The following is a 19,802-nucleotide window of genomic DNA, read 5'->3' on the forward strand; positions in this document are numbered from 1 at the left end:
AGCGGAAGGCCCTGGGCTACCACGCTGCCGCATCAGCTTGAGTCTGAATTTTGTTCCAGGATCCACAGAAACCACTGTCAGGTTTCTACTGGGCAAGTGACATAACTTGGTCTTGGGTTTCAGAAGCTCCCGTGGCGAATGGGTGGGAGGACTGAAGGTGGCATGGAGAGACCAGAGGAAGGTCTTCCCCCATGAGCCCTTCTGGGGCTGTGATGACCCCAGCGGGCTGTGCCTGGGGCCCAGGCTTCAGAGCCAAGTCCTCCCTGGCCAGGCCTGGTCTGGAGCTGACACATCCTCCCGGGCAGCAGTCCAGGCTGAGCCAGGGAGGGGTTCCTCTCCCAGGTCCACTGGCTCCAGGGGACAATGCCGACATCCCGGCTGCCCCGTGACTCACAGCAAAGGGCCTTTCCCTTTCTGGAAGGATCAGCCATCACCCAGTTTTTTTTTTTAATTAACTTTTATTGAGCTTCAAGTGAACGTTTACAAATCAAGTCAGACTGTCACATATAAGTTTATATACATCTTACTCCGTACTCCCACTTGCTCTCCCCCTAATGAGTAAGCCCTTCCAGTCTCTCCTTTCGTGACAATTTTGCCAGCTTCCAACTCTCTCTATCCTCCCATCACCCCTCCAGACAGGAGATGCCAACACAGTCTCAAGTGTCCACCTGATATAATTAGCTCACTCTTCATCAGCATCTCTCTCCTACCCACTGTCCAGTCCCTTTCATCTCTGATGAGTTGTCTTCGGGGATGGTTCCTGTCCTGTGCCAACAGAAGGTTTGGGGACCATGACCGCTGGGATTCCTCTAGTCTCCGTCAGACCATTAAGTCTGGTCTTTTTATGAGAATTTGGGGTCTGCATCCCACTGATCTCCTGCTCCCTCAGGGGTTCTCTGTTGTGTTCCCTGTCAGGGCAGTCATCGATTGTGGCCGGGCACCAACTAAGTTCTTCTGGTCTCAGGATGATGTAGGTCTCTGGTTCATGTGGCCCTTTCTGTCTCTTGGGCTCTTAGTTGTCGTGCGACCTTGGTGTTCTTCATTCTCCTTTGCTCCAGGTGGGTTGAGACCAATTGATGCATCTTAGATGGCCACTTGTTAGCATTTAAGACCCCAGACGCCACATCTCAAAGTGGGATGCAGAGCCATCACCCAGTTTTAAAGGATGATTAGGTGTCAAAGGGAGAACGCACAGCCTTCCCATCAGAGCCAAGGCACCATGGGAGTCCGCAGGCACAGTTCTTGTGGTGGAGTCCGCAGAACAAAGGGAAGTGACCTCATGTTAGAAGGCTCCTACGTGCCAGGTGCGGCTCACGCTGGACACTGGGCCTGTAGGACCCCATTTGAAATAAGGAGTATGCCTTCTTGTTACCTCATCCACTATACATAGGGAGTCCCTCAGTAGTGGAAACAGTTAGTGTGCTGGACTGCTAACCAAAAGGTTGAAGGTTCGAGTCTACCCAGAGGTGTCACGGAAAAAAAGCCTGCCAATCTAATTCTCAAAAATCAGCTTTTTTTTTTTTTTTTAATACATGGATAAGCAATTTTCAAAGAGCGAGAATAAAATGCACTTAACGCTAAAGCTATTTTAAACATTATTTCAATTAGCCTCAATTATCACGGCTCTAAGGGAGATACTAACCATCTTAAAAGATGAGGGAACAGGCTCAGAGGAGCGAAGTGACTTGCTCAAAGGCATATAGCTAGGGAGCTGTACACCCAGGGACTCACATGAGATCTGGGTACAAAGTCTGAGCTTCTCCACTCTGCCCCTGCCCAGCTTTTCAAAGCTCATGAGACTTTACACAGGAACATTTAAGACCATGAGGTATTAAAACCAGCTGCCATGGAGTCAGTTCTAAGTCATGGCAATCCCATGGGTATCAGGTAGAACTGTACTCCCTAAGGTTTCCAATGGCTGGGTTTTTGGGAAGTTGACCGTCAAGCCTTCCTTCCGAGGTGTTATCCGTGGAGCACACTGACCATCTGCGCCACCCAGGGATTAACGTTCCTTATAACTCTGGGTGTTGGAATTACAGGGAAAGAGAATTATCTTTCTACTTTATTTCACAAGTTTTTCAAAAAAAGTAAAAGTATGTGGGGCAACAGTCTTGTAGCTAATGAAAAATAATAGCAATGTATACCATTTATTGAATGGCTGTGACGTGCTCATACGTTATATACTTCCCTGAATGCTCAGAGCCTTGCTATGAAGTAGATACTGTTATTGTTCCCATCTTACAGATGAGAAAATTAAGGCTCAGAGAAGCTCATAGAGGCTTCCTAGCTAGGAAGAGGCACAGCCACTCACAAACTCAGGTTGGTCTGACTCCAAAGCCCTCAGACAGCACTGCACGGTTCGTGTTCCCTGCCTGCGCTCCAGGCTTCGTTCTGGACTGAAGCAACTCCAACAGCTGCAACTAGCAGGAGGGCCTTGGAGCAGACCACGGCACCTGTGCCACCGCTGCCTTTCTTTCCTGGGAAATAACAGGGCTTTTATGCACCACTAGGCAAAGATCTGAGGCTCTTGACTTGGCCTTGGGAACTCTCAATAGGAACAGGCTTTTCTCTCGCTCCCTAACCCTTTCAGACTCGTGACTCTTCTGAAAACCCAGGCACTGAGGAAGGTCATGCAGACAAAGACATCCACTAAAGGCCTTCGAGAAGGATGAACCAGTATCCTCCTCGCTGCAACCAGAGCCGTCATCTTAAATTGTTGCAAAATCAAGTTACTCCTCTACTTAAAGCCTTCCCGTGCCTTTTGGCAGCAGACCCAAACTCTTCATGCGGCCCTGCTTCAGCCGCTGGAGTGGCCAAAACTCCTATCCACCTCCCCCCTGCTTACCATGTGGGCTCTTCTGACTGCTTCTCAAACACCCAACACACACTCATGACCATCTGTGGGCCATTGCATTAACTGCCCTCTGCCTGAGGACCCCCAAATACTGTCCCTTCCACTCCCCACACCCCCACTCCCACTCCCGCTTACTGGCTCTATCTCTTCACTAGGTTTGATTGGGCTGGTAGAAGGGAGCCATGTAAGGTTTCCAAATAGAGGAGTACCCAAGAGAAAGAAACTCAGTATTTTTTTTTTTTTTAACTGGGGCTGGCAGCATATGGTATTTAATTCAATCCACTCAGCCATTCAAGTAGGTAACCAGAACCAGCTGCCATGGAGTCGATTCTAATTCATGGTGACTCCATGTGTGCCAGAGAAGAACTGTGCTTCACCGGGTTTTCAGTGGCTGATTTTTCAGAAGTATTTTGCCAGGCCTTTCTTTCGAGGAGCTTCTGGGTGGACTCAAACCTCCAACCATTCAGTTAGCAGGCGAGCATGTTAACTGCTTGCACCACCCAGGGACTTCCAAGAAGGTGGGTAGCATAATTCTCATTTCTATAGATGAGACATACTGAGGCCTAGAGAGGTACTGTCCTTGGCAAAGACCGCCCAGGATCCAACGGCAGAGGCAGGATTTGAACCTAGGCCTGTGGTTGGCCCCCTTCCGCTTCCCTTACCCAGGCCCCTAAGCATAGCCCTTTGAGTCATGAGCTTGGAAAACTGTTGGGAACTCAGCTCTGGGTCAATTCAATCATCCCCATGGGAGCTGGCAGTCTTCACAAAGCGTCATGAGCCTCCTAGGAGGCAGAACACGCCAAGGATTTCGACTTCTTGAGCAGCCAGTCAATTCACCAGAGAATAAAGGGGCAAAAGCACCAAGGAGCATAAATCCGCCCAGTAAATCTGAGGATTAAGGGCCTCTTAGCATCCCTGCTACCTGCAATTACAGCCCCCAACACAGACGAGTCCTGGTGATGGAGAAGTGAGAAGGAGGCCAGTAACCAGCATGGAGTCTTGTCAGAATGGTTTATGAGGCTACCTCGGACCGCCCCACACAACATTCCACCTGATCCCTATCAACCTGGCTCCAAAGACAGCTGTCCTTTGAGTTATCTGCAGATCAGCTGCACGGCACGGTGTTAAAGAACCAAACAAGGCTTAAATTCCCCGCCCCCCACGGTTTGCTGGTGGATTAAGGCGAAATTCCCAGACCTCACTTGGGGACTGGAGGGGAAGACTACAGAACAGAAGGTGTGTGCCCTTCGATGAAGTTGTCATCTGTCCTTGACAAGCCCGGAGAAGACAAAGGGGCAAGCGAGAGGCATGCAGAGCACAGAGAGAGAGAGAGGTCCCTCTCTTTCCTGGAATTCGAGGGTGCCAGGACGACCTGATGTTTTACTCCCTGGTTCAAACATACGGGTTCTTTTTCATGTTGTTGGCTGCCACAGAGTCAGGCCCTGACATGCACAACAGACGGAACGCTGCCTAGTCCTGCACCACACCCGTGATTGGCTGTGGACTGGACCCTTGTGATCCATACAGTTTCCATTGGCTGGTTTTCCAAGGTAGATCACCAGGCTGTCCCTCCTAGTCCACCTTAGTCCAGAAGCTCCACTGCAACCTGTTCAGCGTGGTGGCAGCATGCAAGCCTCCAGTGACAGACGGCTGGTGGCTGCGCCAGTCGAACCCGGCTCTCTCGTGAAAGACAAGAATTGTGCCACCGAACCACCACTGCCCCTACGTGGGCTCCTCAGGAATTCTAAATGTCTGTCCTCCCTGAAGCTCCCTACAGCAGCGCTGGCAAACTTTTTCTGGAAAGGGCTGAAAGTAAAGATTTCCGCCTTTATAGGCCATTTTCTCTGTCAAAACTACCCAACTCGGTCGCTGTATGACAAAAGTAGCCATATACAATAGGGAAATGAACGAGCACAATTGCGTCCCAATAAAACTTTATAACCAAAAACAGGCAATGGTCCGGATTTGGTCTGCGGGCGTTAGTCTGTCGATCCTTGCTTTAAAAAGCATGTGAGAGCCTCCACTCTCTACCGGTATTTCGTGAAAGGAAGCTGTTCTTAAGGTGAAGATTTTCCTGAAAAGCTGAATGAACTACCTTCCCTGTTCCAGTAGAAAATGATACTTCATCAGAATCTGGAAGTGGAGGGAATCACAGACCTCTTGCTGCTGCAGCCCCTGTGGGATCCCTCACTAAACCCCATTGTCATCGAGGCAATTCGGACTCATAGTGACCCTATAGGACAGAGAAGAAGTGCCCCACAGGGTTTCCAAGGAGTGGCTGGTGGATCTGAACTGCCGACCTTTTGGTTAGCAGCCAAGCTCTTAACCACTGTGCCATCCGGGCTCCGCTGCATCCTTAGTGACTAGGAGATGCCTGGCATACAGAGTTGTTGTTGTCTTTGGGTGCTGTCAAGCTGATTTCGACTCATAGCAACCCTGTATGACAGAGTAGAACCGCCCCATAGGGTTTTCTAGGTTGTAATCCTTAAAAAAAAAAAAAAAAATTTTTTTTTTTTTTTTAATCTTTATGGGAGCAGATCACCAGGTCACCGCTGGGTGGGTATGAACACGCGAACTTTTCATTTAGCAGCCAAGCGCTTAACCGTTGCTATACTAGGGCTCCTTGGAGTATAGGAGGCGCTCATTAAACAACTACTAAATGGATGAATGTACGGAGCTTCTGGATATAACTTAAAACATCCTGAGCAAACCTTTTCCACCCATTCCATTAGAGCCTTGCTGTTCCAGCTTAGCGTGGCCAGATGCTTAGAAAGACTTCAAACTGGAATTCTCACGTGCAGCGCTGTGCCTGACCACTTAGCCAAACAAGAAATGCCCTCCTCCCCTTTGGCGTGGCGTACTGGTTAAGTGCTACGGCTACTAACCAGAAGGTCAGCAGTTCAAATCCACCAGGCGCTCCTTGGAAACCCTATGGGGCAGTTCTACTTGGTCCTATAGGGTCAACTATGAGTTGGAATCGACTCAACGGCAATGGGTTTGGTCTTTTTTTTTTTTTTTTTGGTTTTGCTCCCTTAGCTAATTTAGCTGTTCATACCCGTCCTGTCCAGAGGTATAAACTGGTAAGTAGAAAATGCCCCAGTGAACATTTCTATGTGAATCATTCTGCCAGTGTTCCATCTTTAATTACTTATTAAAAACAGACCAGATTTTCCCAATTGGGTTACAATGGACATGTGTTAATTTTGTAATTAAAAAAAAAAAAAAAAACCCAAGAATTTTCCTCTAGAATACTTGATGGGGTTTCTCTAACTTCAGAGTGGGTGAGCAACACCCGACGCTTGTTAAAAATACCAAACCCCAGGCAGACCTGATGCAATGGGTGTGGGTCGGTGCCTGGGAATCTGCATTTAGGAGACATGCCCCAGGTGAGTCTACAGCAGGAGCACCAGGCGCACACGTCAAGAAAACTCTGCTCTAGTCAAGGCCTCCTTAGCCGACTTCTGCTAATTGCTGTAGCATCTGAGAGGGAAGTGCCAGACATCAGAGCCCACCCAGCAGGACTCTACATTTTTGAAAAGGGTCATGGACACTCTTGGAGCTGCTCCAGAAGAATCCAGCCCGTGCATTACCTGGGAAGGTCTCTGACCTGATCTTTAGTTTATCTGCTAGGTTGCCTATTTGCTCACACTGAAAAGCGTACAGCGGAGCCTCCAACTCCAAAGGAACTTAGGGTGCTTAATGACCCCAATTGCCACCCCAGGCTGTAAATTTTATGTCAATGCTCAACCAGGTGATTCATGTGGTAAATTATACGCTTGAGATTTCACCAAGGTTTACCTTCTAATCTTCAACTCGCTCAAGACACTAACGCCCATGATCCCAGGTCTGGCGCAGCCGGAAGAGAGGCACAGAGTGGCCTGGAGACCTCACACAATGTCGAACTGCATCCCTGTCTCCACCTCAAATTTTCTCCTTGTCATCTGTCCTTGGGCAATTCTGACGTTCCTTTCCCTGTAGCAGGCAGGGCCCGACTTGCAGACAAGTGCCCTGGCCACGTCATCAGCTCCCAAGGAAGGATTACAAGTCATTCAAGAGAAGAAAAAAGGCAAAGGATTCATCCTCCTAATCACCTCTTAACAGGTATCTCCACATCCAACCATCCTTACTCTTACCTGGCAGAAGCCTTTGGAGGAATGTTCCTAAAATGCCACTTTGATCATGGCACTCACAGCTCAAACACCTTCCATGGCTCCCACTTGCCACAGTGTAAAATCCACACCCGTTAAGCAGACATTCACAGTCCAGCCCTGTTCTGGTCATTACCACTGCATAACAAACCACCCCAAACTTAGTGACTTAAACAACAACTCTTATTATTTTCCCTCCCAGGCTTCTGGGGGACAACTGGGCTCAGCAGGCTGGTTTTCTCTCAGGGTCTAGCTTGTGGTTGCCGTCAGACTGTGGCTGGGGCGGAGTCATCTTGAAGCTTTTTTATGTACATCTGGCACCTGGACTGGGAAGACTTAACCAGCTTGGGCTGAATCAGCCAGGACTCCTTGGTCTTCTTGCTCTCTCTGATCTTTCCGGCATAGTGGCTTCAGGGTAGACAGGCATTTTACATAGTGATTCAGAGCTCCAATGCTGAATGTCCCAAGAGGGAGAGACAGGCAGAAGCTGTATCTCCTTCTATGACCTCCCCTTGGAAGTCATGCCTCATCCTTTCCACTGCAAGACACTAAGGCCCACCCATATTCGAGGAAGGGAGTTAGACTCCACCCCTTAATGCCAGGAGTGTCAAAGAATCTGTGAACATGTCTTCACCCCCTACAAGCTCCAAGCTCCTTTCTCAAACATATGGGCCAGGATTTCTTTCCTCAAGTGGGCCATCTCCTTCTACTCAAACTGCTCTACTCATTATTTATACTTACCCACCTCCTTGACTCCATGCACCCCATACTCTCTGGAAGGACCACCCCCACCTGGTTCCTTGCCACCATCGATCTGCATGGTCAAATCCTACTGAACTTGCAAGTCTATTCCCTTACAAGTTCAATCTCTTTCTTATGCCAACGACTGCTTGTGTACAATTCAGCTGGCAATTATTCTCTTCTATTTCCATCTTAATACCTGGTTTAAATCTTTCAGGATTTAATGTTTCATGTGCAGAGATTTTATCTTCTTAGTTCCTTGGCCAGGTATTCAAAATAATTAACTTCCCTGGGTGGTGCAAATGGTCGATACACTCAGCTGCTAACTAAAAGGTTAGAGAGGTACGAGTCCACCCAGAGGCACCTCAGAATAAAGGCCTGGTGATCTACTTCCCAAAACTCAGCCATTTAAAACCCTAGTAGACACTTATCCACTGCTTGTGGGCGTGTATAATGGTATAGTCACTGTGGAAAAGAGTTTGGCGGTTCGTCAAAAAGTTGAATGTAGAACTACCATATGACCCAGCAATGCTGCTCCTAGATATATACCCAGAAGAAGCGAAGGCAGGAATGTAAACAGAAACCTGGGGATTACTGTTCATTGCATCACTTTTCACAATAGCCAAAAGGGGGAAACAACTGAAATGTCCATCAACAGACGAAGGGTTAATCAAACTGTAGTAGGTACACACAATGGAATACTGCTCAGCCATAAAGAAAAATGAAGTCCTGATGCATCCCACAACATGGATGAACCTTGAAAACATCATGCTGAGCAAAAAAAAAAAAGTCATTAGCAAAAGACAAATAGTATATATGTCATTTACTTGAAATAAGCAAATATATAGAAACCAAAGATTATTAGTGGTTACCAGAGATGGAAGGAGCCCTGGTAGCACAGTGGTTTAGTGCTTAGCTGCTTATCTAAAGATCGGTGGCTCGAACCCACCAGCTGCTCTGTGGGAGAAATATGTGTCACTCTGCTTCTATGAAGATTTACAGCCTTGGAAACCCTATGGGGCGGTTCTATCTTACAGGGTCACTGTGAGTCTGAATGGATTGGATGGTAGCAGTTTGAGTGGTTTTTTTTGTTGTTGTTGTTTACTAGGGATGGGAAGGAGAGGGAAAGGGACAGTTTATCTTTAGGGGCATTGAGTTTATGTCAACGGTGGTAGAATGATTTGGAAAAAGATAGCGAGAACGGCTGCGACAACTTAGAGAATGCAATCAATATCATCAAACTGTACACGGAGAAATTTTTGAGATGGACTATGTTTTGTTATGTATATTTTCAACACAATAAAAACAAAAGAAAATCCTCTGGGGCACAGTTCTACTCTGACACACATGGGGTCGCCATAAGTTGGAGTCCACTCAATGGCAACTTTTTTTTTTTTTTTGAGTGCTTCCTATGTGTCAGGAACAGTACTTGGTCCTTTATAGCCATTAGTTCACCTGTTTCAAACAAGAAGCTGAAACACAGGGATTAGTAAGGCATTTTCCTGATAAGAAACAAGGCACTGATAAGTTACCTTACATGGCCAAGTTCAAACAGGCTAGGAAGCGACAAACTAGAACTCGAACCCACATCTTGGCATTCCAAAGCCAAATTTCTTATTCCTTTTGTTGACTTGCCCTTTACTTTTATCTCCATTCTCTTCCACCCTCTCACTCAGAACTGCGGCCAGAGCAGACACTCAAAGAACTCTATCCATTTAATATTATCTTGATTCAATTGCGATTTCTCTACCCTGATTTGATTTTAATTACCTGGGACCTGGGTACAATGCCAGCCGTAAGTGTAGCCCAGAGGAATTTCTTAGGCATAAATAAGAGCATATCCAGATACTATTTTCTGGCTTGAGAGCGAAAGATGGACTTCAGTCGCAAGGATGCTGACACACATTGTAAAGACTTTGGAAGAAATCACTGGGTCTCCTCCAGATTCTTTAGTTGGTTTTATTGCCTGGTTCAAACCCTTTCTAACCATAACCAGCTGCTGTCCAGTCAACTCATGGGGACCTCGTGTGTGTCAGAGTAGAACTGTGCTCCAACCGGGTTTTCAATGGCTGATTTTTCTAAAGTAGATTGCCAGGTTTTTCTCCCGAAGTGCCTCTGGGTGGGCTAGAACCTCCAACCTTTTGGTTGGTAGCCCAGTGCATTAACTGTTTGTCCCACCCAGGGACTTTCTTACTTCTCAAAACAAACATCACATTCTTACACATTCTTTAAACAACTGATTTATAAGGGACATTGTCCCACCCCTCTGATCCACCACCACTCTCCCTTTCAAGACTAGAGCAGTACTGTATTTTTATGCAAATAACTTACGGGTTATACACTTTTTGCCAAACACACACCCCCATGCTATTTTCATAAGCATGCTATGTCACATGTTGTATGAGTGGGTGTGTTATTTGAGAAAATACGGTACCCTTATAATGCCCTATCTTACTTCTTTATTGCATTTGTCATACTGAGAATCCAATCATTTGTGTAAATATTTCTTTAATGACTATCTCCCCAGGAAAGTGTCGACCCCATGAGAGCATCAACTGTATCTTTTCACTGCTTATGCTCAGGCCAGCACATACCAGCACATAGTAGGTCCTAAATAAGCAGTCCTTGATCGCATACATGAATGGACATCCCTCCTCTGAGTTAGTTGGGCGTTATTAAGCACGTTGCCATTCATGAGGCCCCAGAACCATACAGCCTTAACTAGGGGCTGTTTTGCTGGAATCTTCTCTCGCTCAGTCATGCGGTGTGGACCAACTGAATTCAGAAAGGCCCTGACGGAGACTGTGCGCGATCTCGGTGACATAATCCCACTGCGAGTGGGGTACCCTAAGGGTCATCATCTGCCTGACCCGTAAGCCCCTCACCTCTGAACAATTAACTAATGGGTGGTTGGAAGTAATCAAAGACTCCTATCAAGTCGAACAGCCAAGCCTCCTTTGGGGGTCTGAAAACAAAGATTATCTGTGATACATAGGCATCCAAAAGAGGGAAATAAACCTAAAAGCTCCATGTATTGAATCAAATTCCCTGCCTCAAATTAAAGAGTGTGCGGGCTCCCGTTGCAGCCTCCCAGCATTCTTATAGTAACAACTGTTTTCAGTGGATAGCCTTTCTCCTAAATTGCCCATCCGAGCTAGACCATTATTATAATGAAATACCTCGGCCAGGAATGTTCTTGGTTTCAGCTAAAAGCTTTTCTTTCTGACTGGTGTGCTCACAAGCACTGCCTTAATTTGGGGGAACTTCCCCTGGGCTGCGTTGAAAAGGCTTTGACAGGTCTCTTTATATTTTATTTGATTTGCTTCATTTTGGCATTGTGGGTCAGCATGCTCCAGTCCTAATGATGATGGAAAGTGGAAAAGATGGGGCAGCCCCAAGAAAGGATTAAGGAAAAGGAGAGCTATCATTTTAGCGAGGGAGAAAAGGGAGTGAAGCCTCGGGTTCTAGAAGGTTCCGCGCCCTTCTGCCCTTTGGGAGACAGAGGGCTGGAGGGAAATAGTCAGACCTGGGGGTTTGCAGCCTCCTGCTGCTCTGGTCTCCTTGTTTGATCTGAAATATGCGATGGTCATCACATAGAGCTATCTTGGGAGGGGCTGACTTTAATGGGGGGACGGCTAAAGCTCAATGCTAAATTCTAAAACGCTGAGAGCTGAAACTCAAGAAGGCTGTGTGGTTTGAGGCCTTGTCAATACTCTAAGTGCTCGTAGCTCTGGCAAACATTTGAGGCCCTCTTCTCCTGGGAGGGAGCCCTGGTGGTGCAGTGGTTAAGAGCTCAGCTATTAACCAAAAAGTCCACAGTTTGAATCTACCAGCTGCTCCTTGGAAACCCTACGAGGCAGTTCTCCTCTGTCCTATAGGGTTACTACGAGTTAGAATTGGCTGGACAGCAAAGGGTTTTTTCTCCTGGGAGTCCCTGAGTGGTAACAACATTTAATATGCTCGGCTGTTAACTGAAAGGTTGGAGGTTTGAGTACACCCAGAGGTGCATCAAAAGAAAGGCCTCGTGATTGACTTCTGAAAAAGCCATTGAAAACCCTATGGGTCACAGGCCTACTTTGATGCAGGTGGGGTCACCGTGAGTTGGAATTGACTCGTCAGCAACTGGCCCTCTCTCCCATCGTTCAGGCTTTATCCCAAAGGTCTCCAGAAAGTGCCTGCAGGGCCAAATCTGGCCCCCGGATGTGTTTTGTTTAGCCTACATGGTGTTTTTAGTTTTACGTTTCTTTCTGAGTGGTCAAGATAAAGAAAATGGAACATTTCACCCTAACACTTGATGCCTCTTGAAAAATCAGATGCTCTGCTCGCTGGTGGATATTTGTTCGTGACGACAGTTGGCTAGAGAAGAGAAGCTCCTCCCTGCTGCTGTTAGATGGGGCACACCCTCCTCTGCCCACCTCACTCGTTTCTCTGATCTGCCTCACTCCGGTGGGCAGTTTATTTGGGGACCCTCACCCCTCGCCTCTATCCACCAGACAACACAGCCCTTCTACTCACTGTGTAGTAACAAATCAAATGTTACCCCTTCCACCAAGACTGTTCCCTCTTCCCAGACAGAAAAATTCCCTTCTGTTCCTGCTGTAATTTTGTATTTCATTTGGCAAACTTATTTGGATGAAGCGCCTCCCTCTGTCTGGGTTACCTGGACAATGCCATCCACCTCTCATGACTCCTTGGTACAGATGTCACCTCCTCTGTGAAGCCCTCTTAGATTGCTCCCAGGTCCTGTCCCTCCAGGATAGACTGTTACTCCAGCTCATAAAGATGGAAGATTTCAAAACCAGACAGGCTGGTTCCAAATTCTGTGCAGGTAGCCAGCCTGCCCCAGGGATCATCAGCCTCCCTGAGAGAGAGGCATGAGGGCTTAGAGTGGGGATCATCTAAGACTCACTTTCCCGACAGGACCATGGGACCCATGGCTGGGAGCAGCTTGTCCACTCAGGAATGAGGCCTGGAGGCACATTCAGGAGACCTGGCTTCTCTCTGCAACCCAGAGGACAGACCATGAGCCACCAAGACTTGGGGTTGGCAGGTGGTCCATTTCCACCAGCTGCTTTGTCAGCCTCCCGTTTCACCCCAGATAACAATGCCAGTGGTAACAATAGCCAGAGGGGAACAACCACTTCTAAGTGCTGGAGTGTTGGAAGTTCTCAAGTCTTCATGCTTCTTTCACTTCCCCAGCAGCTCTATGATGTGGGCACGTTATTATGCCAGTATCACAGAAGAGGAAACTGAGGCACAGAGAGGCGAAGATACCTGCCCAAGGTTAAGTGCTAGGCTGGCATCAAACTCTGGGAGGCCATACTACTTTGGGCTCCGCTGACCAGCAAAGCGACTAAAAAGCACTCAAGGCAACGGTGGATAATAATATTGCTACTTTTATTGCTCTATGTAATAGTAGATGTTGTTGAGAAGCTGCACCTGGTGACAAATACAAGTCCCTAGCGCACACATCCCAGGCCCTCCCTGGTAGCAGGCAGCCCTGGCCTGGTTGGGCTCAGCCCGGCCTCGTTCTCAGTGCAGATGGAAGAGCAAGTGCGGGGCAAGTTCACGGCGCCCAGCCAGGTGCGAGGCGGCCGGCCCTGCGTGCGAAGGCGAGGCCGCGCCCCGCGCCCCTGCTCGCGCCGTGCCTGCCGCCGCCACCCGCCTGGCCGCCCGGCCGGCCACGGAGCGGCCGCTGCAGACTCGGCGGCGCCAGCGCACCTGCAATAAGGCCCCGCCGCCGCCGCCTCGCGAGCCCAAGGCCGCCCGCCCGCGCGCCGCCGCCGCTGCGCCGCTGGGCTGATAAGCCGCGGGGGGCGGGGGAGGCAGAGGATGCTGCGGGTGGGGGGCTGAGCGGCCTTCTCTCCAGGTCTCTTTCCTTGGTGCCGTCTCTTCCCCAAGTCTCTCACTTGCCAATATCTCTGTCTCTCTTGTGTCTGCCTCTCTCAGCCTCAATTCTCTATCATCTCTCGTCTCTCTTCTATACCTGTCTCTGGGCGCTCCCTGCTCTTTGGGTCTCAAGTTCCGGTCTCTCACTGTCTGATTCTCTCCACATCTTTGTTTTCTCTCTCAGCAGTTCTAAATCACCCTTTCCCATTTCCCTTCCTTCCTTCCTCCCTCTCTCCTTTCCTCTCTTTCTCTCCTTCCTTGTTCTCCCTTGTCTTCAGTCTCTCTCATTCATTCATTCTCATTTTCTTCCCACCCTCTCTCTCCCTCCCTTTCTTTTTCTTTCTGCCCTCTTCCCTCTATCCCTCTCATTTCTCCCTCCCTCCTTCCTTCCTTTCCCTGGATCTCCTCCTTCCGGTTCTCTGTCCTTCCCACACCTCCCCATCCTTCCCACACCACCCCTGCCCTGCCTCTCTGGGGCTCAGAGTCCTGTGGCGCCTTCTCCGGGGAGCCTCTGGGCCAGCCTGAGCAGTGGGTAACAGCTGGACCAGGCAGGGCTCAGCAGGTGTCCTGGCATCGGTGGGCAGGGCTGTGCTCACCTGGATGCCTTTCATCTGAGCCTCTCCAGGCACTTCACAAACAGTCATTAAGGCCTGCCTGGGGGCAGGTCAGGGAATATCACAGCCTGGGAGATTTGGTTATCTTAGTTATTAATAGGCACCCCCATCCCTTAAATGAGTTTAGTGCTGGGGACAGAATCCTGGCTGACGCCTGAGATAGATTAAGGTCTCAGGGTTTTGCAGGACAAAGATGACAAACTGATAGAGGGGGACAGGAATTTCTGCTGCTTCCTTCCTGCATCAGCCCCCTGCCAGGAGCTTAGCGGCCTTTCTGAAACCACTTCCTGGGTCAAGAGAGTTCTCTCAGTGAGACCTGGCCCCAGTCTGCTGGGCGCCTCTTGGGAGAAACTACCGGGATCCCAGTGCGAACACAGCCCCTTGGCTCTTAGCTAAATCCAGGAGGGGTGGCGGAGAGAAGAGAGGTGAAACGGACTTTATTTATCCATTCATCCTCTGATCAGGTGGCATATTCTGATGTCGCCCCTAGTTGACCACAAAGGGCCTCAGAAGCTGGACCCATGGGTATGTGGGGAACTGACCCCAGGACAGAGCCGCAGGGCAGACAGAAAAGGTGGGGCCCAAAGCGCGGTCAACACGTCAGATCCACCACATTTGAGCCCAACCCAACCAACCAAAAGTTGCCCAGCCAACTTTCTTCCACTCAGACTCTCCCAAAAGGGATCTCTCTGGCACCTACTCTGGTGGCGGCAGTCCCAACTAACACTTGTTCTGAGTGCGAATCTCTGCATAAAGACAGGGCATGTGCAGTGAAGCCTTCGTGATGGTCGGAATGGGTGGAAGGTGACAATGACAAAATGTTGTGGCCATTTGAATACTGTTCCAACTCTCTGCCTCTAGGATAAGAAGTTATTAGTCTAACATTGTCAACCAAAGGCATTTGCTCTGTGACCTTGGGCAAGCCACTTACCCTCTCTGGCCTTATCCATAAAGAAGTTGATCTAAAGATTTCTTGGGTGCCTTCAAGCCTCGGGCCATGCAGTTTTAACCTCCTGACTTCATGCCTGAGTCCCTACAGAAAGGACTTAAAGGTATTTCTTTGCACAATGAGATGAATGTAACTGATATTACTTAGTTAATTTTTTAACTTAGTTATACACTGGAAAAATGGGGACTTGGCAAACGGGCTATATATATTTTTACAACAATAAAAAAGTTAAGTATTTTTTTATTCCAAGACTGCAAGCCATACTCCCTATTCCCAATGCCTATTTTTTTTTCTTTGGTGGGGGGGGGGGGCAGATGTCTTTTTTTTTTTTTTAATAGACCAATGTCATGAAATACCATGACACTGTAATTTTAAAGACTCATGTTAGGATATAGTCTCAGTGCGAGAGCGTTCTTGAAATCTACTGCAATCTCCCTTTGGCAGCAAATATTAAAGTCTACTGGTTAGAGCTGAGGGATTGCGAGATTATTTTTTAAAACTCTTATCACCATTTGCGGAAACCCTGGTGGTGTAGTGGTTAAGTGCTACAGCTTCTAATCAAAGGGTCGGCAGTTCGAATCTGCCAGGCGCTCCTTGGAAACTATGGGGCAGTTCTACTCTGCCCTATAGGGTCGCTATGAGTCGGAGTCAACTTGACGGCACTGGGTTTGGTTTGGTTTTGTTTTGTTATCACCATTTGCAGATTTTAAAATGATTTTTAATAGCAGCACTTTTTCTATCATTCAGAAGACCTTCATCATTCTTCTAGCAATAGTTCAGCTAATAATGTTAAAAAAAAAAAAAGTTTTAATTACAGAATCTAGCTAGTGGGTAAGGAGCCCTGGGGGCACAGTGGTTACACACTTGGCTGTTAAGCAAAAGGTTGGCGGTCTGAACCCACCAGCCGCTCCGTGGGAGAAAGATGTGGCGGTCTGCTTCTGTAAGGATTACAGCCTTTGAAACCCTATGAGGCAGAATCGACTTGATGGCAACAGGCAGCGAGTGGGTATATAGGTGTCGGCTGTAAAATCTTTCAGCTTTTCTGTTTGAAAATGTTTATAATAAATGCTAAAACAAATAGTATAGGCTGTCAACCTGCACCTTGTTCTTCCAAGAGAATATTCAGTCTGTAAATCAAACTTTGCTGTTAAAGATCAGGATCTAGCTAATAACTAAATTGCATTAGGAATCTGGACGTTTAGTGGCTCTTTGGAAGAAAAGGAATCACAGCCTTCCTTTGGCGCTGCAAGACAGCCTGGAGGAGCCGCAGAAGGGGCCTGTGGATGGAGAAATCTGGTATCTGACTACAAGCGGCCACTGACTCACACTCTGACCTTCGGTAAGTATGTTTTACCACCGGGTGTCCCGTTTTTCCATCTGTAAGATGGGGGTGATAATGCAGGGCTGTTGGGACAGGCCAGCAGATAACTTGCAGAAAGCCCTTTGAGCTTCTTGGAAATGGCACGCGAGATATGATTAGGCGCCAGCATGCTGCAGAGAAGTGTGCCTGGTGGCAATGGAATTACCCGAATTTGCATTGGGCAAATGGTGATCATCAGGCTATAAATGGGGGCTTTTCAACCCCTCCACCTGATGTCACTCCTGCCTGTCCCCTCCCTCCCCCCTCCAACACACACACAATTCATCTTGGCTCCTGCCTCCCCCAACACAGTGTCTCCTTCACTGTGCAATCTTTGGGAGCTCCTCCTCTCATTCCAGCCTCCACAGCATTACTCCTGTCATCCCCCTTAGCCGGAAATGCCCTCTCCTCCTAAAACCAGCTTCTATCTCAGCCCAACCATTTCTTATAGCAGCCACCATCTTATTTGATAGCCCCTGTGCCAAGTGCTTTTAAAACATTGTCTCATGGAATCCTCTCAAAAAACTGTCTGAGGCAGGTACTGGTATTATCCTCCTTTTCCAGATATCCGTAAGACCAAGAATTACCAACTCCCAACAAACTTTTCTTATTCCATTAAGATACAGCTCATGCTAGATGCCTTATGTACGTGATGTCATGGAGCCCCGTGAGACAGGACTTCCTGTCCTGCTTTCAGAGATGACCCCCTCCAAGCCTTCTTTAATGCTTCCACCCTCCTGCACACTTCAGTACACTTTCTTTGACTTAATCAAGAAGCCGTTTTCTCGGTTTCCCTAATATCGGGTTCGATTCCCAGCCAATGAATCTCATGCAGAGCTACCACTTTGTCAGTAAAGGCTTGGAGGTTTCTATGATGCTAAACAGGTTTCAGTGGAGCATCCAGACTAAGACAGACTAGGAAGAAAGGCCTGGTGACTTACTTCCGACAACCAGCCAATGAACAATCTATGGATCACACAGTTCAAGCTGCAGCCGATCATAGGGATGGTGCGGGACCAGGCAATGTTTTGTTCCATTGGGCATGGGGTCACCATGAGTCAGGAGCCAACTCAACAGTAGCTAACAACAACAACACAGGCACCCGAGAGGGATGTATTAATCAGGGTACGCTAGTTGCAGTAACAAACAATACTCTTACGTCTCAGTGGTTTATCACACTAAAAGTATATTTCTCTACAATGGTATGCATAGTGCCAGTTCGCAGTGGGTTCTCTTCAATATGGTCACTCAGGGACCCAGGCTCCTTCCATCCGGTAGCTCTGCCCTCCTCTCTGTCCTAGGAGCCGTCTTCATTTGGCCAGTGGCTGGGCAAAGAGAACATGGAGAATGGTGTGGGTGGCTTTTAGGGGCCAGTCCCAAAGAGGTTAAAATGTCACTAATTCTACCACCTATTGCCATAACTTAGTCACATGGTCTCATCTAATGTCCAAGGAGACTGAAACTGTAGTCTAGTTTGTGCCAGGAGAAAAAACGAAAGGAATTTTGGTGAACACACAGCATTCTCTGCCACAAAGTATCAGGAATACACAGATGGAACAGAGAGGCAGTCTTCTTCTGGGATAAATTCGAGCTTAAGCTTTTTCAGAGCCGTGCACCTCACCCTTATCCCTGTCTAGCCTCTACAACATACCAGTTGGGATTTTTAGCCTGCTGAATAAAAGTAGAAATAAAAATATCTACCTGGAAGTCTTGACTCTTTGTTAACAGAGCTTCCTCAGGGAAACAGTAGGGAGTCTAACCACTTCCAAGCTTAAAACATCCCCAAAAGTCCACTTTTCTTGACAAGTTATGCCAGCCCTTCAGGATACAGCTCTGTTCAGCTCTCTAACCTCACCTCCCTTTATTTCTACAGCAGTACGTCACCTGCTATAAGGGCGGCTTACAGTCTCCTGAACACACAAAGACACACAGACCAGTTGCAGTGAAGTTGATTCCAACTCACGGCGACCCCATACATGTCACAGGAGAACTGTGCTCCATAGGGTTTGTAATGGCCGAGTTTTTCAGAAGTAGATCACCAGGCCTTTCGAGGGAACTCTGGGTAAACTCCAGCTGCCAACCTTTCAGTTAGCAGCCCAGCTCTTCACTGTTTGTGCCACCCAGGGAGTCCTTCCTGAACACACCTGGCTCTTTGTCATCTCCAAGCATTTGCTGGTGTATTTCCCTCTGCCTGAATGGCCTTTACTGGCCCCTTGATCGGGGCCAACAGTTGAAGAGAAAACTCCTCCTCACCCTTTAACACAGGTCAAGCACGACTTTTTCTAGAAAACCTTCCCAAATGCCTTCAATGCCTTCCTAGGATCCTGGAGGATTCATAACATTGTTATAACTGTTGGTTTGCATATTCGCCCAACAGTGACTCAACCCCCTCTTTCCACCTACAGTTGTAACCTCGGAGAGCACAGTGTTTGAGGGAGGGAGGCTGTCTCTGGGGTCCTTCAGAGCTGACTGACCTCTCTTCACCTACTAGCTGTAGCACTCACTCTTGTTGGCCTATACAACAGCTACTTCCCACTTATTCCATTGTGGAAGAGTACCAATGTTTTATTTGGTTTTGACTATCCATTCTACCCCTTTGTTGCTTGAAAAAGTCCTGACTGGTCTAAGCCAATCAGGTGAACCTACTCCCTTGCAAGCCAGTTGCTGTTGAGTAGTCTCCCGACTCATGGTGACCCCATGAGTGCCAGAGTAGAACTGTGCTCCAGAGTTTTCGATAGCTGCTCTTTCAGAAGGAGACTTTCAGGGCGTTTTTCCAAGGCACTTCTGGGTGGACTTGAACCTCCATCCTTTACAGTTGGCAGCCAAACATGTTAACCATTTATTTGCACAACCCAGGGTACTCCATTCCCTTCCTAGTGATTGCCTGAAGAGAGAGTGTGTGACCCTACGAGAGGAAATCTGTTGGGGGCTGTTTGGAAAGACTTCTTTGCCTGTATAAAGAGACACAAAGAAGAAATGGACCTTTTTCTGCCTTGAGCCCTTGGTGCGTGAGAAAGTGATGCCTGGAACAGCAGAACCAACAGGGGCGGAACCAACCTAGAGAGGCTGGCAGAGGAAAGAAAGAAGGAACCTTTAGCCTCAATGGTCTTATTAAGCTGCTGAACTACTCAACCCTGGAACCAATCTAACTCTGCATTTCTTGGTATCTGAGATAATAAAGTCCCGAATGTTTAAGCCTGCTGAATCCTGCTTTCTTATTACTTGAAGCCTATAGCATTCTAATCAG

Source organism: Elephas maximus, chromosome 22, assembly GCF_024166365.1.
Source record: "Elephas maximus indicus isolate mEleMax1 chromosome 22, mEleMax1 primary haplotype, whole genome shotgun sequence".
Lineage (NCBI taxonomy): Eukaryota > Metazoa > Chordata > Mammalia > Proboscidea > Elephantidae > Elephas > Elephas maximus.